The following is an 18,062-nucleotide window of genomic DNA, read 5'->3' on the forward strand; positions in this document are numbered from 1 at the left end:
TCATCAATTGGCAATACTTGAGATCAAATAAAATCCAGTGATCAAGAAAAGTAAAGTGTTGGCCTAGAGGGAAGTACCATGAGAGAAACAATTCTTAAAAACAATCAATTGCACGATAAGAAAGACATTGAATCCTATCAGTAGGAGGATCTGTTTCAACAAGATGGTTGAATGAGGTCCATGCGATCAATTATTGTATGCGAAAATGGTGACTACAACTTGCATTGCTCTTGCGAGCCCTTTACAAAAAGGATGTCTTACAAGAGATGATTGAATGCAGTCTATATCCTTGTATTTATTCTCTTTTAGAGGGGGGGGGGGGGGGGGGGGGGGGGGGGGGGGGGGGGGACGCCTTAGAAGAGAGAAAGTCTAAAAAATGTACCCATCAGTATCTTTACAAGTTTCCTTAGCGCGATTCAAGCAAGGTCACGAGGCAAACATAATGCTAGTCTTCAAGTGAGCTCATCTGGCTTACAAATTGCAGATACCTGTAAAGAAGAAGAGCTTAGTCAGAATTGGCCATGCATGACTTCAGTATTCTCACATAAAAGATAAGATAAATTCCAGCAAGTGCAAATTCTTCAAAATAAACAACCAGCAGCACATTGCCTCTTGAAACACAGAAAGTAGCTCAATCTATGAAAGGATTCCATTTCCATGGTGGCATGGCTGCAGGAAATGAAAAGGCTCACAACAATGGAAAGTGGAAAGACTTTTTCCTCTAGATATAAAGAGAGGGTCTGACATATGCATCTGATCACTTCTGGAGTTTTCATATGAGTTTTCATATGCATTCTTTCTCTACCTTGAGTTTCTTCTTGATAGAGTTTTCAATGTGCACCTATGTATTGAATTTCGAAGCCATTAGGAAATACATATAAATCTTGGCAACTTAGTAGATTAGCAGATTACCGGATAGAAGACTGGGTGTGTGGCTGTGCTTTATCACAACTTGCTCTTGGGTGTGACTTTGTGGGTTAGGTGTGTGGTGCAATGGTAGGATTCAAAGGGCTCCCTATTCTTTCAAAAGACAGGCACTCGGAAGTAGTACACTTCCCTATGGAAGGGCCTATTTTCATTTTTCCCTTCTTAGAAAGACATATCACAAAAAATACAAGTCAATTTTTGTACTTAGTGACATGTTTGGTGAAGAATGTAAGAAGGCAGCACGTGGCAGGCTGGCGAGATCTGGTGACACCATCACAAGAAAATTTGGATAAATTCTCACAATAATTCCCACATTGTGACTTACCTCAACATCATGAGCTTCTGTGAGGGAGGCACCGTATACCTAGCTAGGTACGACTGGGGGCAGGGGACCGCCGGCCCGATGGGGGGCCGGTGGTCCCCTGCCCCCAATCGTACCTAGCTAGGTATGCGATGCCTCTCGAGCAGAAGGTCATGATGTTATGCATTGTATGAAAAACACTGAAAAAGAATGTTTCCCTACATGAGAAAATTTCTAAATCTTCTTGTGCATCCGGTGGCTTTTCTGACTTGTCTAGGCAGTCGTGTTGGCCGAGGGCACAATGGCGCCTTGTGGCGGTGGGGCGGTTCTGACATTGACTGTGCTGTGGACATGTGAGGGTGGGGTGGCAGACTCCCTTGCATGGCGACTCCCCCACTCCGATTCGGGCAATGTGGGTTAGATTGTTTCTGTTATGCAGATATATTCATGTATCTATGTGTGGGTGGCACCCTGTAAAGCCGGACTCTTTGACCCATGTGGTTGCAAGCGCCCATTAAACAATCTGTGCATGGATTGTTGTAATTCTTTTTGGCCTGCTGAAGAAAGGCCTTAGTGTTGGGCCGGGTTGGGCGTACTTTGACGGATGGCGTCCACGTGGACGGCTGCAGGATGACATGACTCGATGCGATAGAGGAGGAAACAAGGGCAGCCTGCTGAGGAGTGCATTAACGCTGTGGAGAAGGCGTGCGAGTTACGTCACTATCACCTGAGGCTGTCCGCCAGTGGTTGCAGCTTTTCTCTCTTTCAATCTCTCACAAGAAGCCTTCATTTTCTCTCTCCTCGGCATTGCCTAGCTCTGTCTGCCACAGTGCAAGCTCTCACTTCGCTACACACACGCGCGGGCGCGCACATATCCACACGCCCTCTCTCTCCAGCGTGCACCCGTCTCAAATCCTACATTCTTGCTCAGTATAAATCTTTAAATCTTTTCAAGATTTAGACTACCTCTCCTTGTACCTTATTTGTATGTCTTTGAGCTGCTCAGCTTCTTCTTTTTTACCCTTGTAGACCAAGATCATCATCATCATACAAAGCCAATCTGTATTGTGCGCTTTCCAATTCAGAAAAATTATGGATTCTTAATTTCAGCTCAATCCAATCGAAACATATATTCTAGTGGCCACGGGGGGCTTCTTGGGGCTGAATCAATGCTAATTTAAACAATCTGGAGAGATATATTGGGAGCTCTTGTTAAGAAGGGCACTTGATTTAAAGATGATGGAGATGGACACAGAGATGGAGATGGAGATGGAGATGGAGGGAGGTGCGATCAGGGGAAAGAGCTATGTATGGGCAAGGAGGTGGTGCAAGTGAGGAAGGGGTGATGTGCTCAGGGGGTGCGTGCGACGAGGGCTTTGATGAGGAGTTGTTTGTGCTGCCGCGCCACACCAAGGTCATCGTGACAGGCAATAATCGAACAAAATCTGTCCTAGTTGGCCTGCAAGGAGTTGTGAAGAAGGCTGTGTGCTCAGGGAGTGTGAGTGACGAGGGCTTTGATGAGGAGTTGTCTGTGCTGCCGTGCCACACCGAGGTCATCGTGACAGGCAATAATCGAACAAAATCTGTTCTAGTTGGCCTGCAAGGAGTTGTGAAGAAGGCTGTTGGCCTTGGAGGCTTGCATTGGCTGGTACAATGCCATGACATCATATCTCATTGCATTATCTTGGGAATGTCTGCTTTGCTGTGTTGCATTGTCTTGAGAGAAAAACAAACATCCCCCATACCACCTCTGTCAATCTTTGAAGGCCTCTCTCTCGCATCTAAATTCCACATTTTAATTTTCATGTTTAGGGTTAGATTTATTTCTGCCTTTGAAGCAAGCATCCTCTCAGCTGCATTGAGAGGGATCTATTAATCTTTAAACAGTCGCAAGACATAATACCTTGACCATACTTTTCAGCCAACTATCTGCTAGAAATTATAAACGTGTAATTTGGTTATATTCTAAAGCTTAGTTGCATGAGCTTTGGACTCAAAGAGACCATAGGTATCCAACTTAATTGCACATCTAATTACATTCTTCCAGCCTGACAATTATCTGCACATGAACCTTCCTTAGGCAATGACATAATTCAATCTTTACCATTCTACCTAAAAGCTAATCTAATCATTGCACCATTCAATATCCTGCCCTTGGTTAAAAACCCTATGTTAGAGGGTGACCTCTGCAGGAAGCATCAATCCTTATCTGAGAAAATATTTATTTTCTGAGGGGTGTTTTGTTTCAAAAAAATTTACTAATCATCTAAGCAGGCCATCGTGACTCCTCACCTTGTTTGGTTAATAGTGCTAACTCACTATTAGTGAGCATTGCACCCCAAAAAAAAAGGCAACGTGTTTGGTGAGCAATATGAGTAGAATGTCTATTTACAAATCTCAAGTCGACATTCTCAATGCTATCTCATGTCGACATTTTCTAAATTAGATGAGTATCTTGAGTTATTTACCTCCCTTTCCTATAAAAAGGCAGATGGGCGTCCAATTTTATTGCAAGCGAAGAGCATGTTTTGATAGTGGATTTTGTATTGTTTTAGACAAAGGTCACGCCTTGGGACTATTTGACACCCCCCTTGTCTACGGTCCACCATCTTTGAACGATGTGGACCGTCCATTTATTCTCAAGAATAAAAAGATTCCGGACGATTGAGCCCCTACGACTCGAACCCACCACATACACAACCGGAGGCCATGATTCTCCCATTAAGCTATCGCACGCCACTTCAAATGGAGGTGTGAACATAGAATCATATAGCAAAAATGACAGGGTGGGGATCACTAGTGTTCACTTGGAGGTCACTTTGGGATGGACGGGGTCACACTGCAATCACTTTGGGATAGTCGGGGTCACACTGTAATCACTTGGTAATGGGTGGGGTCACAAGGTGATCACATGTTGATTGGGATTCACACGGGGATCACTTGGCAGTCACTTGATGTTCACATCAGATTTAGTTGGGGTTCACTTTAATTGTGATCACATGGTGATCACTTGGGGATTAAACCACCACCGGCGGACGGTGCAAAACCGATCCCGCCGCCCCCAATCAATAGGGACCGTAGATCCCACATGACAGAGGGGGTGTCAATTAGTCATGAGGTAGGTCATGCCATGTATAGTTATCAGTTACTTTTTGAAATAATTATGTCTCGTGCGATTTTCTCTCTCTGCAAGTCTGTTGCAATTGAACATCTTCTGGTGGCCTCGTTCGGTCTCCCTTCAGCACCTCCTTGGACTCTAGAGAGAGAGAGTCTCTGCATCTATGGATTATTAGAGGAGCCAGACATTTGCACTACTGGTCCTCCCAGAAGTGTTCAGGAAAATTCAATTTCACAAAAATACAAAATTCTTGGAAACTTTCCAAAATAACTGCTGCTGATTGCAATTTAACTCTATTTTCTTGAATTTCCATGCGGATTTCAACTTACTGTTTTGATTTTGCAACCGGCTCAAGGCTAAGCTGAGGGCTTGAAGCACAATTTTCCTCAACACTGCCTCCCAGAAAGCTCCAGCTCATTGTTTCTGATGGTGCTGCCATTTGAGCTCTCTTTGCAGAGTTTCTGTTGATGCCAGTTGCATCTTCTTTCTCATCATCCCCTGTAAACCTCTAGTACCTCTACTCTTCTTCCTTAGCTCCATAGTTGCAAATAACGCTAGCTGGTCCATTTGGGCCTAACTTTGAGCAGCAAGTTTTATCTATCTCAAGTTGTCGGCTCCGTTTTGGGCTTTTAGAGTACAGATGCAGAGAGTACTTTCACTGCAAAGTGCCCATCTTTTAGAAGCAATTATCATCCCCTCTCCTCCCAATGTGGCACGCACTAGCCTTGCCTTGTCGCTATATAACACAGGGGTATGGATCAAAGGGGATCTAGGGCCCAAATTTATTTTTTTCCCGGTGGGGGGGGGGGGGGGGGCGGGGGCGGGGGGGGGTGCGTGTCGGATCATCCAATGAACTAGGGGCGGGTAAACTAGGATGTGATAGTGTGCCATGCTGACACAGGCAACGACGCGCGCTAGCGTGACGGTAGGGCTTTCATGTGGCAACCGAGAGGTCTCGAGTTCAACCCATGAGGCAGGTGAATTAGGGGTGAACTCGGGGCGTCATTTGTGTCCCTAGCTCACCGGGCGATCGGTTACTGAGATCAAAGCCGTTCCACACCCCCAAATTTGGGCCCTAGTGGCTGATGCCGTGTGAGATAGTGACAAGGCTAGCCTTGGCATCATGCCCTACTCCAGTATGCCCACATGGCTCACTTTTTGCCTTCGGACTTGCTTTGTTAACAGTTTGGTAGTTGCCCTCAAAACTGACACCATTTAGGCATTCGAATTTTGAATTTCTAAGAGATTTAGAAATTAGCTTCTTTGCACGTGTGTGTGTGTGCGTGAGAGAGAGAGAGAGAGAGACCTTTTACATCTATTACAAGCCAAAGTTGGCTTATGAGACTATTCCTCCATCTCTCACTAAAGGACGAAAGTACGAAGTAATAAAATGTGCCACGGGACAATTTGACACCCCCATTTTCAGGTGGGATCGACGGTTCACGATCTTTGGATGAGGTAGACCATCCCTTTATTCTCAAGAAAAAAAATATTCCAACCGGATTGTTCCGCCGAGACTTGAACCCACCACATGTCACACCAAATGCTACGACTCTACCATTAAGCTATCACCCGTCACTTGAAATGGTGATGAGAACTCGCAATGATATACCAAAAATGATGGGGTGGGGATCACATGGTGTTCACTTGAAATGATGAGAACTTGCAATGATATAGAAAAAATGATGGGGTGGGGATCCCATGGTGCTCACTTGGAGATCACGTTGGGATGGTTGGGATGACACACGGATCAATTTGGAATACATGGGTTCACAAGGGGATCACATCCCAATTGGGATTCACATGGGGATCACTTGGCGGGCACTCAATGTTCACATTGAGTTTACTTGAGGTTTTCTTTAATTGGGATCACATGGTGATCACTTGGAGATTAATCTTCCATCTAACGGTGCAGAACCAATCCTGTCGGTCCCAATTAATAGGGGCCATTGATCCCACATGATAGGTGGGGTGTCAAATAATCACAAAGGCAAAATGTGCATGTGTGTGTGTGTGTCTGTTTTTGGAGCGGGGGGGGGGGGGTAGGAGAGAGAGAGAGAGATATGAAATGTTTTTTTTTTTTTTTGCAAAACTCATAATTGTGAGTGGATAGTATTAAGAACATCAGAAATATACACCAACCTCAAGCTCAGACCGAGCCTTGAGGGTCAAAGGATTACAAGTTTTTTGCTTGACAGAGAAACCACAACTACTCCTAGGCTTTACTTATTACAAGATGTCATCATGACATGTATTGTTCTAGACCAGTCTTCTGAGGCTTGTTTGCCTCCGATCATGTGGATCGTCACTGTGCTCTCTTGTATGATTTCACAAAAGCTTGCCACAGCCATATCCCCCTCAAACACGCGGCGGTTCCTTGCTTGCCAAATATGGTGAAAGAAGTAGTACCTGATTATTTGAGTGCAGACAAGAAGAGCAGGACTTCTCAACCCGTTACTACCAAAGAACATATCAGACTTGAAGAACTTAATTTGCCATGTCCTTTGAATCCACTTGCATATTTTCCCAGCCATGCCACTCATTGCTTGGCATCCCATGAAAAGGTGGGCTACGTCTTCCCTAGCTATTCTGCACCCCGAGCAACGATCGGATCCGATTCCTCTTTCTTGTATCTTTACGCCTGTCGGCAGAGCATCCCACATCACTTTCCACAGAAATATCTTCATATACTGAGGCCACCTTGGCTTCCAGATGTTCTCCATGATTCCCTCCCACCGTTTTTCCGCCCAGTGCCTCTTCCATAAATTTTTGAGGGGGCTACACCAATTAATACCATGCATTAATGCATGGTAAATGCCTTTAGAATGTGGTTTCCAAAATAGGCTACTCCCGGGCCATATCTAAGCGTCCCATTCAAAGTTGGATTCACAAATTGGCATCACCACCTTATCAAGCTCTTTCATCACCCTATAGACTAGTTAGATCTCAAAGCCATTCAGTTGAAATTGCACTTCCTGTTGCCATCCCAGAATTGCTCCAGTCGACGAGCCCCTTATTATTCACATTCTTGGCCATTTCTATCCAATAGGTGCTTTGCAGTGGCCCCAATATTTTAGAGAGCCAAGGGGACCAGTGCAAAATGGATTTCTTAAAGTATCTGGTTGCTTCCCCCCATGCCAAAACCTCAGCTGCTCTTTTGCACTTCCTCATCAGCTCCCCTGAGAGTCCACAAGATCTAAGATAAGAGCACTTCGGGGTGAGAAGTTTGTCGTGCATCACAACCCCCTTCCACTTTCCCCCTTTTGATCGCAGTTTTACTGCATCAAGCATTTGCTAATAGCCCAAGCTTGGTCCTATTTAGCCAATGAGACCATAAATTTGGCACAAAGGGCCTCAGCATGGGATACAAGGTTAAGAATGCCAAGCCCTCCTTGGTCTACTGGGCGAGCAACTACCTCCCATCTAGCCCACTACCATGGCCGGGAGGTTTTTGTGTTGTTCTTCCAAAGAAACCTTTTCACTGGTTTTAAGAATTCTTTCCAGTTACACTTAGCCACCTTGAGCACGAGGCTGAGGAAAGCAATATACGGGATCATAGAAGCATTAATTACTCTAATCCGGCTTTGGAAGGGGAGGAGAACGAACTCCCATCTTCTCATTTTTGAGCTTTTTTCAAGGACCTATTGAAATCTTTGCCTGTGGGTTACGTCCACTCCTACGGGGGCTCCCAGGTGTCTGAATACACTCCCTTTTAAGATAATCTCTCCTGTCCAGACTACAGGGTCAAAAGAGTCATTCTCCAATAGGGAGATAAGTCTTGACTTCTCTATATTGCACTTGGATCCCGAGGCCACGGCAAATATTTGCACAATCTCCAGAGCTCTCCTGACAACTTGAGGGCATGCCTTCAAGAATAGGAGCGAATCATCTGCAAACATTTTAGCCAGTAGCCGGTCGTTGCTCGATAATGCTAGAACTTGAATCTCCCCCCGCGCAGCACTGGCTTCGAGCATCATAATGAGAGGATGCGACCCGATGGCGAAAAGCAAGGGGGCCAGGGGACATCCTTGCTTAATAGACCTTTTAACCTCAAAAGAGCCCACAATTCTGTCATTAAACAAGAGCTCTGATTGGCTGCCAACGCCTAGTGTGCGTATGAGGCGACAAAGGCGAGGCCCAAAGCCCAGAGCTCCCATGACTTCTTCTATATAGGACCATTCTATTCTATCATAGGCTTTGTCGAGGTCCAGCTGCAGCAAGATGCACTCTTGCTTGGAGAAGGATGCATACTCTATTCCTACCATTGCTGCCAAGATCTGGTCATATATAGATCTCCCTTTAATGAACCCCTGTGGATGGGGAGAGATAATTCGACCCAGGAGAGGGGCAAGTCTGAGAGCTAACGCCTTGGCAATAATTTTGTATGCTACTGACATCATCGTAATGGGACGCCAATGTTTAAGTTGAGAGCAGCAGATCTGTTTGGGGATGGGCTTGATAAGCCCTCTCTTAACACTTGCATCCAATGACTCTTCGGAAACAGCTTGATTGGCCATCCATGTGACTGGACCCTTGAGATCATCCCAAAATTCCCTGAAGAATTCAGCCATCAATCCATCCCAACCGGGCGACTTTTCATTGCCAAGAGCTTTTAGTGCCGTTGAGCATTCCTCCTCAGAGAAGGCCTTTTCCATGCAGTTGGCTTCCTCCTGGGGAACCTTCTTTTCAACACTCCCAAGTAAAGACGCTCGGGCTTCTTCCACTTTCTAAGATTGGGTCTCTGGCTGGCCGATAATCTGGGCTGAGATAATTGAGCATAAGTCCAACCATCTCATCTTGGTTTTGAATTGTATTCCCTTTCTCATCATCGAGCACTTGCACGCGGCCTCGACTCTTCCTCACTTTCAGAGCCCTAAAAAAACGTGCTTGGTTAGAAGGCTTTGGTTGAAGGAAAGTTTCCCCAGAGAGCAATCTCGCCTTCTTGATTTCCTCCAGCTGTTCGTTGGCCAGGTGAGATTAGCTTCAAGCCATCGCTTGTGCTCATCCTCGGTAGCCAGTCCGGCAGCCTTCCTAGAGGCTAATTGCGCTACCTCCTCTGTGAGATGTTTGATATGTGCCTCATTGGCTTTTTTAACCCGAGCACCTGAAGTTTTGATAGCTTTTTGTACACTTCGACCAAATATATTCCAAGCACTAGGTTTATTCATCCCCACATCTTTCTTGAGTTCCCAACGCTTTCTTGGTGATGCTTCTGAAGAGAGGTTCTTTGAATAGGTGTGTCCCTGTAACCAGAAGCTTTTTCTCCCCTCTCGAGGATTTAACCCCCCCCCCCCCCCCCCTTTATCTTTCTTGAGTTGTAAGTGTAATGGCATGTGATCGGAGAGGATTTTTGTTGAGATTACCTTCATCTCTAACGTTGATGAGATCCAATCAGCTTGATGAGAGCAGTAGCATCTGTCCAGCCGGGAGGCAGTGCGGGCATACTGAAGGCTTGTGTAGGTGAATCCAGGCATGCTGTTCCATGGGCCCACTTCCCACACGTCAATCATAGCCCACTTCTCACATAAGCTCAGCCATTTAGACTTCTCTGAGCCGGCCAGCATACTCGCATAGCCTGTTCTATCCTTGCTTTTCTCGACCATATTGCAATCTCCAACCATCAGCCACTCCCCTTCAATCGGAGTATCCCTGAGCTGCATCCACAATTTAGCTCTATCCTTTGCGTTGCAAGGGCCGTAAACATTTACTATGGTGATAGGTTGATTGTCCCATCTGATTCTAACACCAAGGACTCTTCGGAGGGGTGGTTTAGAACCATCTTTGGCTCCAAATCTCTATCAGCAATGAACAAGACACCACTGAAATCGTCACTTCCTTCCCCATAAAAGATAAGTTTTTTTCCTACAGCCTGTTTTCTCTTGCTACGAGCATCCAAATGGTGCTCTTGGATGGCGCAGCAATTGAGTGCTTTCTCTTTCTTCAGTTCTTCCCAGAGAGAGTGCCCTTCTTCCGGGTTTTTAGTCCCCTCACGTTCCAAGATTGAATAGAGAGAGTATCCATCATTGGAAAAGGGGGACAAGTTCTTCTGCCTCCAGGAACTCTTCAACAGAGTTCCCATTCAGGTTGTCCTCTTCCATTGGATCCTTTTCTGTTGGAACCTGCATGGTATCCAGCTTGGAAGTGAAAAGGTGCTCTTGACCAAACTGACCTATGAGACCAAAGACTTACATCATGGTGAATCTGATACTAGGTGTGGTTAAAAAGAAAGAAACTAACTAAAACAGAAACACCTAGAGCTGTAAAAGGTCAATATCGAGAGCCTCAGGGGGTACATAAAGATGGATGTGTATCTCAAAGGACAGATACAAAATGGTGGATATGTGTGTATCAGAATCCGAAGATGGCTCACATCGATCAAACGCAGATGGATATGTAAGATATTACCCCCACCCTCCAATGTTTCGTAAAAGTCCGTCTCATCTTACAAGAATTTAAAATCCAAAATGTCAAATGAGTTGAAAGGGATAAGGACCAATGCCACTTCAAAATTCTCAAAAAATTAAGTATAAATAATGTAAACTAGTATGTGACCCGCGCGTTGTTGCGGCCAATAAAAGCATGGGCTCAATTCTTGTACACAACTCTTCTTCCCTCTGAAGTAGCAACCCATTATATGCACATTTTTTATGCACTAACGAAAAGATGCCTATTATATAAGGGGCATTGTAGTGTTGATTAAATCTCTCTCTCTCTCTCTCTCTCTCTCTCTCTCTCTCTCTCTCTCTCTCTCTCTCTCTCTCATGCGCGCGCACACGCACACACACAGTGCTACATTCATACTGTTTATTGCACTATAATAAGGCTACATGATACGCCCTAGGGTTCGTGCAAGGAGGGGATAATGGCAAGGCTAGATTGTAGAATTTCTAAAAGGCTTGACCTTCCAAATTAGGAAACATATGACTGTAGATAAACACACATCTTAGTCTAAGACGTCTCTCTTGACTCTCTCGATGTTGAAACTATTATGTGTCATAATCAACATTGAGAGAGAGAGAGAGAGAGAGAGAGAGAGAGAGAGAGAGAGAGAGAGAGAGAATACCAGGGGATAAAATACTTGCCATTTCCCTTTTGAATAATAGGCCTTCAGTTCAACTTCCCTCGTTGGATAGATCTTTAAGGTCTCTTGGGATAGTTTCCTACGACGTTAAAACAATCTTCTTCTTCTTCTTTAAGGTCTCTTGGGATAGTTTCCTACAATGTTAAAACAATCTTCTTCTTCTAAACTATATATGTATCCCAAGTTTCTATCTACGTGGGCCAGTTCCAGTAGAAAGATGGAATAAAAATATGTCCTCTCGATCTTTTATAATGTCATTACCTTGCTCCTAATCTAGCATAACATTGTATCACCAAACGGTTCCCTTTTAGATACAACATTTATATGGACACACCAACAAAATGATAACATGTGTATAAACCAAGCAAGGAGGGTTAATTGAATCCTGATCTTCACATGAAGTCTTGGTACCCTTAGGGACAATATGTTTGGCAAGGTCTGCAACCAAGATAAGGTGCATGGCATTCGCATTTTGAGAGAGAGAGAGAGAGAGAGAGAGAGAGAGAGAGAGAGAGAGAGAGAGAGAGAGAGAGAGAGAGAGAGAGACTCACAGGATAGAGAGCACACAGAGTATGGGAGATATCTCATGGAGATGACATCTCCCTCATGGAGATGACGACTACGCATGGTTTGGCCATACTTAATGGTCTAGAGATTTTTCCTTCGTCTGGGGGATTCACATGCTTTCCACACAGACATGGGGCCAGTACAGTGGACTATGTCATGACTTCACCGAGGTTCACCTCCAGTATTCAAGATCTCAGTGTGGGACCTAGACCTGTTGGCGTAGCAGTGGACCATGCTCTCCTGACTTTTTCAGTCTCTTTCCAGTATAGTGCGTCTCAGACACCACGGAGGATTGCACACACACGGTATACTTTTACACCAGAGACGGACTCAGCTTATGTGGAGGAGATTTACAGCCGGATGAGGGCAGCCGAGTCTGTATATACCGTGGAGGAGATCACCACTTCTATTGACGGAGATCTTGCATGGGGCAGCAACAAAGGCATACCCACACACTCAACCAGATCAGAGAAGACGTTCTGGGAACATGCCTCAGAATAGTTGGTATGATGAGGACTGCAGAAAGATGAGAGTTCAGATTTAGAGTGAGCTTATACTTGGAGTCATTACATATAGACAGTCTCGGATTGCCCTCCAGCGTTTAGTGCGACGGAAGAAGCGGGCCTTTTTAGCCCAGATGGAACGTGATTTGTATCAGCTCTTTTTCAGTCGAGATTCAGGTGAGGCCTGGCGTCTCTTCCATGAGCACTCACCTCCTCCAAAAATTACCTCTCTCGAGATTTGGGGTCAGTATGCAGCATCATTATACACAGCACCTGGGCAACCACCACTACCAGACACTCTAGAGCCATGTCCAGCCACTAGTACCTTCTTTACCACTGAGATGGTGAAGAACGCCATTGACAGGATGAGGACTAGGAGAGCATATGATCATGATGGTTTGGTGGCAGAGCACTTGATACATGCTAGAGATTTACTGTCAGAGGTTCTAGCGCAGTTGTTTAACCGTGTCATGTGTGAGGGACTACCCGAGTCTCGGAGATTATCTACTATTGTACCTCTCTTCAAGGCAGGGGACCCCACGGTGCCAGGGAACTACCGTACTATTATGATAGGGCACACATTGGCACGGTTGTATGCATCCATTCTTGAACAACAACTAAGTAAATAGGCAGAAAATGAAGGCATGCGAGCAACAGGACAGGCTGGATTCGGGAGGGGTTTCTCCACTTTGGACCATATTCTTACACTCAGAGCCATTATTAAGAGGGTCGGGCACATGGGAGACGGATGTACTGTTGCTTTGTGGACTTTCGCAAAGCATTTGACACAGTGTCGAGGGCCAGATTGATGCGTAGGCTACTGATGTTGGGAGTACCCACAAAGATCATATGGGGGATCATGGCTTTATACGGCTTAGTGACTGGTCAAGTATGCACTCTTGAGGGGATTTCTGACATTGTTCATTCCACTATTGCCGTGAAAACAGGGGTGTCCTTTGTCCCCTATACTTTTTGGTATGTATGTAGATGAGGTCTCTGACTACATTGACAGAGAGGGCGATAGAGGCGCTCAGCTAGCAGGGACATGGATCCCTTTATTATTATATGCTGATGATATTGTGTTGATATCAGAGTCACCAGAGGGCATGCAGAGACAGTTGGATGCATTGCATAGCTTTGCAAAGGACTGTGGATTGTCTGTGAACCTTGGTAAAACCAAGGTTATGGTGTTTAACACCACACCACAGTGGGTCAAGAGATCGGCACTTACACTCGTATATGGTCAGGACAATGTGGAGTACACAGATGAATATACATATCTGGGGGTGGTATTCACGGGACCGAGGTTTACTCTGAGGAGAGCAGCACAGACTAGACTGTCTAGAGCCTATGCGGCATTGGGAGGGCTAGAGAGGATGTGTTCACATGTTCAGTTTCAAGAACCACGAACAAAGCTATGGCTCTTTGATACTTTGGTTGCTTCAGCTATGCTTTATGGGGTCCAAGTGTGGGGACCATCTGTGAATCATGACAGTTGGAGTAGCATGGAGAGACCCTTGGTATTTATGATATCCCGGATGATTAGAGCCAAGGCCTCCATACCACATGCGATTATTCGAGCGGAGGTAGCCGCCCCTCCTATAGAGATTAAGGCTCTTACCAGATCAATGTCCTTTATGCACAGTCTATCGGATACACATAGAGACAGATATACTAGATTGGCTCTTGAGTCCTCTAGGCAGTTAGCGATGCAGGGAGACGCATCATGTTGGTATGCGCAGATGACCTCATGGATTCAGAGGCATGGTTTCAGCATGGATAGATTGCCTCCTTTTCAGTATTCCCTGGATGCACCCTCCCTGCCAGTCACACGACGGAGATCGCTAGACTCATTTGTCAGGATCTTATACAGTTGGACACCAGGAGGACATGGGTAGAGCCGATGCAGGAGTTGGGCACGAAGATGGTTTTCTACAAAGAGCATCTTCTCCAACTTTCGGGAGATGGGTTTGTGATTCGTCCGAGCTACATGGACACTCATTTGTCTCATGGTCTGCGATGTGCTATTCGTCAGATTCGCACATCCTCACACCAGTTGGAGATTGAGACATGTAGATTCACAGGGATACCACCGTAGTCTAGGATATGCCAACTATGCGATAGAGAGCCAGAGACAGAGCTACACTACGTATGCCACTGCACTGTGTATTATGAGATACGAGGGCGCTTCCATTGCTTATTCAGGGAGGGTTTTAGACCCCTAGATAGAGTCATGAGGTATCATGATCAGAGATGCCTTGGCTTATATCTACTTGAGCTACACCGACCTAGAGATAGTCTGCTGAGGAGACATGGAGTACGACAGTCACAGAGACAGAGCACAAACTTCTTTGGATCGAGGGAGCCAGGAGACCAACCGCCAGCACAGGGTTGTACCCACATTCATACCAAAGGCACCCTCATTGATAGGGCGACTGAGCTTGGGAGATCGAGACGACCACGACCGAGACACAGGATCACACTCCATCTACGGAGACTCCAGCAGAGGATCAGAGGCATTCTAGCACGACACCCAGAGTGTCATTCAGGGCCTATTCTACATTTTCACATTTGACACTTCATTTTCAGTTTTCATTTTTACATTCAGAACTTTTTGTACTTGTACTTCAGACATTGTATTAGATTCACCACTTTGTATCTGATGGTCTCATAGGTCATTTTGGCCTTTTGAAGACGTTAATATATCATTTCATTTCATTTCTCTCTCTCTCTCTCAATAACACAAATGAATACCAATACATCATTGTCCTAGAGAACTCTTTTCATGTCAAATTCCTAGACTATGGAGAGGTAGGAAAAAACAATGCCCCATTTTTGCATATTTGAAACAATCTCCACAGAGAGAAGATGAACACTGGTTTAGCCATACCTATATGCTAATTAAATCGAGGGTGTATGACATCGATCACGAGGACGATCGACACACTTCTATAGGTGAACTTCAAATGGAAAGCACGATTCTCCCAACATCATGTTGATTATACACCCCATATAGTTGATCTGATCATCCCCATCAACGATTGCCTCATCAGTATAACTTAGCTTCTCCTCGAGGTTGTTTGTGACATGATGCAACAATTGCAAAAATAAACCACATATTCCTTGATCTCTATCCGGATCCTTCATTTAATGGGTAGTGAGGTTGAGAAACCATAGAACATTGTATCTCTATGGATTAATCGCAATGTATTTGTTTCATGGTTTGCAAACCCTAAAGCTCTATTAGACTCATCCAAAATGTCATTTAGACATGAGTTGCTTCCTACTCTATGATGGTGTAACGTCAATAAATAAAAGTACTACACTTTACCATTCATACTACTCTTCTTAGCTTTGACAATCCGACCAAGTTATCACAACAGCTTTCCTCTTGAGGTGTGCTCATAAATGTTTAATAAAGTTGGAAGATACCGAGCACCAAGATAGCCCCGAAACATCAACACAAATCAGTCACCATTATCGTCATCCTCATAGGTCTTCCTCTACCATCTCTGCAGCCGCAATCTAGCAGCCTGTCTTTCCAATTTCTACTTTTGGAGAGAGTTTTGAAACGTGAGGCGTGAGCAAGACTATGATGCTGCAAGGGCCGTGGCCATCTTTGAGGATCCCACACACATGATGTTTCAACAGATAACGACGTCTCTCTCTCTCTCTCTCTCTCTCTCTCTCTCTCTCTCTCTCTCTCTCTCTCTCTCTCTCTCTCTTAGTCCACACCTAGCAGTTTAGGATTCCATAGTATTTTATTTTGTCATTTTGTCATTCTGTCATTTTGTCATCTTGTTACTCTGACTTTGTATCAAATCCACCACATTGTAACTTTCTGGTCTCATAGGTCACTTTGGCCTTTTGAAGACGTTAATATAACATTTCATTTTCATTTCATCTCTCTCTCTCTCTCTCTCTCTCTCTCTCTCTCTCTCTCTCTCTCTCTCTCTCTCTCTCTCTCTCTCTCTCTCTCTCTGTGTGTGTGTATGTGTGTGTGTGTGTGTGTGTGTGTGTGTGTGTGTGTGTGTGTGTGCGCGGCACTGTGAGCACGTTCGGCTTGGAACCAACTTGGTGACGCGTGGCAACCCTCATAGCATGAGATTTTCTTAAGCTCTATAAAGAAGCAGTATAGAGAGAGTTTTGAAACGTGAGGCATGAGCAAGACTACGATGTTGCAAGGGCCGAGGCCATCTTTGAGGATCCACACACACACACACACACATGATGTTTCAGCAGATAACGACGTCTCTCTCTCTCTCTCTCTCTCTCTCTCTCTCTCTCTCTCTCTCTCTCTCTCTCTCTCTCTCTCCACAAGATTCTAGCACGACACCCAAAGTGTCGATCAGGATAGGCTTCAAGCTACTGCTATATTAATATCATGGTGACACTTATCCCCACTTGTACCTTTATGGCATGATACCATTGCTCAGCCTACCAGCCACCCATAGGAGTCGGTAGCACTCCTATCAGTTCTTTGTTTGTAGTTTTCTTTGTTTATACCCAAACTTGGTACTCGACTCATCATTGTAATCAGTTGGTCTCATAGGTCATTTTGGCCTTTTGTAGACGTTAATATATCATTTCATTTCATTTCTCTCTCTCTCTCTCTCTCTCTCTCTCTCTCTCTCTCTCTCTCTCTCTCTCTCTCTCTCTCTCTCTCTCTCTCTCTCTCTCTCTCTCTCTCTCTCTCTCTCTCTCTCTCTCTCTCTCTCTCTCTCTCTCTGTGTGTGTGTGTGTGTGTGTGTGTGTGTGTGTGTGTGCGCGGGGCACTGCGCGCACAATCGGCTAGGAAGCAACTTGGTGACGCGTGGCAACCCTCACAGCTCAAGATTTTTTAAAGCTCTATAAAGAAGCAATATGTGTGCTCGTTATTGAACAAATGGTTAAAATGCAAAATTTCAAGATGATGCTTTCCAGGTGGCGGCAAGCGAAGCAAGAAAAAGAGGCTCTCGAATGCTCTCTGTCTAGAAATGCAACGGGGGTGGCTATCTCTTTCTGTCTCCATGTCTTGAACTCTCTTGAACGCTCTCTCTGGAAACAGTGTGGTGGTTGGCGGTTGTGTGTTTAGAAAAATGATTTTTCCCTAATAGTGCTCCTGATAGGAATTTAAGGGAAGCCCATATTTTTATATAATGGGGAGGATTTTTCGTTAACCCGTCAAAAGACAAACACGTGACTACTTTCCTCATCCTATTCTCTTTCAAATTTTTAGCTAAAAGGTTGTCAGTACTAGCAGGCTTTGAGAAGATGGCCAGGAAAGCGAGGCCGCCCCTCTGACAACACCTCGCAGCCAACTTCCCTTTTTTCTCCCAGCGAACAACGGCACACCATCTCAGCTTGGGCTGCTTTTGCATGCCCTAGTGTGACATGGGCCTTAAATATACTCTAACTTTGACATGGCCTCCTATCATGGTACCCTAGAGGTCGTGCATGCCCGCTATTACCAGAAGGCATTAAAGAGAGAGACTCAGCCAGCTCTTGAGAGAGAGAGAGAGAGAGAGAGAGAGAGAGAGAGAGATGAAATGAAATGTTATATTAATGTCTTCAAAAGGCCAAAAT

General features: G+C 45.1%; 1 long non-coding RNA gene across 1 annotated transcript in view; it reads right to left on the bottom strand.

Moving 5' to 3' along the window:
• Positions 1-351: 351 nt before the first annotated feature.
• The window catches only part of LOC147450778 (uncharacterized), a 117,550-nt gene continuing 99,839 nt past the window's right edge, over positions 352-18,062 (bottom strand). The window contains exon 3 of the long non-coding RNA XR_015189305.1: positions 352-488. This is a non-coding gene — a long non-coding RNA (uncharacterized LOC147450778). The remainder of the gene's footprint in view (positions 489-18,062) is intronic.

The sequence above is a fragment of the Adiantum capillus-veneris genome, chromosome 9 (genome assembly GCF_014529385.1).
Source record: "Adiantum capillus-veneris isolate H3 chromosome 9, ASM1452938v2, whole genome shotgun sequence".
In the NCBI taxonomy this organism is placed as follows: domain Eukaryota; kingdom Viridiplantae; phylum Streptophyta; class Polypodiopsida; order Polypodiales; family Pteridaceae; genus Adiantum; species Adiantum capillus-veneris.